We start from the raw sequence: 4,062 nt of genomic DNA on the forward strand, positions 1-4,062 counted from the left end.
GGAGCATTCACCACTTCTGGAGGCAAGTTATTCCATTGATTGATTTTTCTCACTGTCAGGAAGTTTCTCCTTAGTTCTAGGTTGCTTCTCTCCTTGATCAGTTTCCATCCGTTGCTTCTTGTCCTGCCTTCAGGCGCTTTGGAGAATAGCTTGACTCCCTCTTCTTTGGGGCAGCCCCTGAGATACTGGAAGACTGCTAGCATGTCCCCCCTCGTCCTTCTCTTTGTTAAATTAGCCATACCCAATTCCAGCAACCGTTCCTTATAGTTTTAGTCTCCAGTCCCCTGATCATCTTTGTTGCTTTTCTCTGCACTCTTTCTGGAGTCTCAACATCTTTTTTACATCGTGGTGACCAAAACTGGATGCAGTATTCCAAGTGTGGCCTTATGAGGGCATTGTAAAGTGGTATTAATACTTCACGTGATCTTGATTCTATCCCTCTGTTAATGCAGCCTAGCACTGGCAGCTGCAGCACACGGCTGGCTCATATCTAAGTGACTGTCCACTAGGACTCTGAGGTCCCTTTCACAGTTACTGCTATTGAGTCAGGTACCACCTACACCAGGGGTAGGCAACCTTGGCTCTTTTATGACTCGTGGACTTCAACTCCCAGAATTCCTCAGCCAGCAAGGCTCAGCTTGGAAACCTCTCCCTTTCCCTTCAGCATGGCTAGCTCAGGAATTCTGGGAGTTGAAGTCCACGAGTCATAAAAGAGCCAAGGTTGCCTACCCCTGATCCAGATCAATGTTAACTGCTCCTTTGGTGGAATATCATTTTGAAATAACAGGAAATACTTGCAGCTCCTGCTGATGGTGTTACCTATTTTGCTAACGAAACGTTCAGGAATTATATTAAAAGAAGCTTGGAGAAACAAACCACAGCCAAAATCTAAAACCCCGAGCTAGAAGTATTTCCTATTATTTCAAAATCCAGATGATCTGGCAAAGAAGCACGGAGCTTTCGCTTTACCGTATGATTTCTCCTCCTCTTTCTCTAGGTATCTTTAAAAATCCCTGGCGTGGCGACCCCCAGTTGACTCATGCTATGCTGGTGGTTGGATACAACAGCACCAAGTACTGGATTGTGAAGAACAGGTGAGTGAAGGGAAGGGGATACTGGCAGGGGGGTAACTAGAGGGCAACCTCTACTATTCTAGAGTGTTACAATCTTGGCCACTAGAAAGAGTGCAGAGAAGAGCAACAAAGATGATTAGGGGACTGGAGGCTAAAACATACAAAGAACGGTTGCTGGAATTGGGTATGTCTAGTTTAATGAAGAGAAGGACGAGGGGGGACAGGATAGCAGCCTTCCAATATCTCAGGGATTGCCACAAAGAAGAGGCAGTTAAGCTATTTTCCAAAGCGCCTGAAGGCAGGACAAGAAGCCATAGATGGAAACTCATCAAGGAGAGAAGCAACTTAAAACTAAGGAGAAATTTCTGACAGTGAGAACAATTAACCAATGGAGCAACTTGACTCCAGGAGTTGTGAATGCTCCAACACTGAAAGTTTTTAAGAAGAGATTGGACACACATTTGTCTGAAATGGTATAGGGTTTTCTGCCTGAGCAGGGGGTTGGACTAGAAGACCTCCATGGTCCCTTCCAACTCTATTCTATTCTGTTCTATTCTGTTCTGTTCTGTTCTGTTCTGTTCTGTTCTGTTCTGTTCTGTTCTACTCTACTCTACTCTACTCTATTCTACTCTACTGCACTGCACTGCACTGCACTGCACTGCACTGCACTGCACTCCACTGCACTCCACTCCATTCCATATTTTCTATTCTATTCTATTCTATTCTATTCTATTCTATTCTATTCTATTCCATTCCACGCCATGCCATGCCATGCCATGCCACGCCACTACACAACACAACACAACACTACAGTACACTCCATTCCAGAGTGTCTCAGTCTTGGCCACTTGAAGACACATGGACTATAACTCCCAGAATTCCACAGCCAGAACGATTCCCTATTCCAGCAGTCCCCAACCTTTCTAGCCCCATGAACCGGCAGCAGAAGCAGGTAGGTGGCGAATGGTTTCGCACATGCAACCTAGTTCCCGCGCATGCACACATAAGGTTTCATGTGCTCACCTGCCGCTTGCGTGGCCCAGTTCCCAACAGGCCCTGCCCTACATGGTTTTGAAATAAATCTCCTGCATGCTTCTCTTCGCAGTTGGTCTCGTTATTGGGGGGACAACGGATACATGCTCTTGGAACAAGGATCCAATCAATGCGGCATCACCAACATGGCTTCCTATCCCATTCCATAACCAGCCAAGTGGACCGTTTGAGAATCAGGACAAAAAAGCTAACTGCAGCATTGGAAGCTTCTGGAGAACCAGAAATATATACAGTATATATGCTAAAACCAATAAATGTTTTTACACAATACCATCTAGCCTGGCACTTGACTGTTTTACAATGTGTGTGAGTTGAGTGGGAACCACGGTAGTATAAATGCTGGCACGTTTTCTGAGGGGCTTCAGAATGTTTGAGGCTTCTAGGCTGTTAAAAAGCATGTAAACGTTTAAAGATAAATCATTATGTTCAAAGAAAAATATTCATCAGGGTCCAGTCCAAGCCGGGTATAAACAAAATGGAGACTGCTTTAAGAAAGAAGGTTCTTGTTTATTGAGTTGCCAGAAACTTCAGTGATAGCAGCATGTTTCTGGGGTGGCTGACCACATGGTGCTGGGTGTAGTGGGGTTTAATACCTTCCTGGACTTTTGTCTTTGGAGTTGTTCCTTTNTGGGTTGCCTACCCCTGGTCTATACATATGTTGTATATAGTATGCTTAGGTGTGTGTCATGTACGTGTTTCCCTTTGAGAGCGGGCAACTAAATTTCATTTTTGATGTGAGCCATTGTGCCCACAGTAAAAAAATGACAATAAAGGTTATCTTATCTCTATCTCTATCTCTATCTCTATCTCTATCTCTATCTCTATCTCTATCTCTATCTCTATCTCTATCTCTATCTTTATTATCTCTATCTCTATCTCTATCTATCTCTATCTCTATCTCTATCTTTATTTATTTTATGACCTGGATGATGGAGCATCTCCATGGACATTGATCTCTGCACTTTGGGATGGATTCCCTTCGGATGGTGCAGGAGGATGAACGGATTTCCAGAAAACATTGCAGACTACAGGAACCATTTGCACTTCAGTGTGAGAGGCAGACAACACAGACACATCCCCAACAGCCTGCGCCTGTCTTCCACAGTGAAGGGACCCAGGCAGAAAAACATCCTGCAGGAAGTACAACTCCACAACACGGTCCTTACAGCAGCTCCAAGAAGGCTCCACATCCATTTGCACCACTCAAGTGACACTGAGGACACAGATAAACCTCCAAGTGGCCTCAACAACTCTCTAAAAGGACACAAATGACCAGATGTCTGCAAGGAGGATAAATCCTGCCATTTCCCCACCGTCCAGTCAGAGCTGAAGAAGCTCCTTGGAGGAGAAGCGAAATGTCTTCAAAAGGAAAACAGGAAAGTCCAGGGGGCTCCTGAAAAAGCACCGTTGGGGCAGCTGTGACCCTGATGACTGAGGACCTCCATGGACATGATGCTCCCCTTAGGTTTTTCCCTCTGCCTTGGACCCGAAGCCTTCTCCGGTTTGAAAGGTGCTTTTCACCAGGTGCTATAAAGGAAGACCAAGGGGCAAGAGCAGACTCACAGGAGTCCTTGACTTACGACCATAATGGAGACTTACCCAGCACAGCTCGTAAATCAGGCCATCCACGTGACTGACCCAATTTTACGTCTTCTTTTGTCACCACCGTTAAGGAAACTTTTTGTGATTTTGAAGTAGGTCAACGGTTCTTCATGCTCTGGGTTTTTTAAAATAAATAAATAAATAAAAACCCAGAAGTTAAATGCTTGTTTAGCATACATCTTTCCAACCAACATGCCTCAGAAGCAGGAATTCTTAATGGCTTAAAGGAGGACTACTACGAAGCAAGCAGGTGCTCCATCAGCCTAGGAGACAAGCATCGGAACAGAGAAAATCAATTAGGGCAAAAAGAAGAAGAATTAGATGTGGCCTAAGA

The 4,062-nt window shown here is 44.8% G+C and overlaps 1 long non-coding RNA gene across 1 annotated transcript; it reads left to right on the plus strand.

The window, feature by feature from the left end:
* Positions 1-1,045: 1,045 nt before the first annotated feature.
* Positions 1,046-2,397, plus strand: LOC107300448. Its single transcript, XR_001549220.1, has 2 exons — positions 1,046-1,094; positions 2,179-2,397. It is a non-coding gene; the product is annotated as an uncharacterized LOC107300448 (long non-coding RNA).
* Positions 2,398-4,062: the final 1,665 nt, after the last annotated feature.

The sequence above is a fragment of the Protobothrops mucrosquamatus genome, unplaced genomic scaffold (genome assembly GCF_001527695.2).
Source record: "Protobothrops mucrosquamatus isolate PMUCROS unplaced genomic scaffold, P.Mucros_1.0 scaffold7114, whole genome shotgun sequence".
In the NCBI taxonomy this organism is placed as follows: Eukaryota; Metazoa; Chordata; class Lepidosauria; order Squamata; family Viperidae; genus Protobothrops; species Protobothrops mucrosquamatus.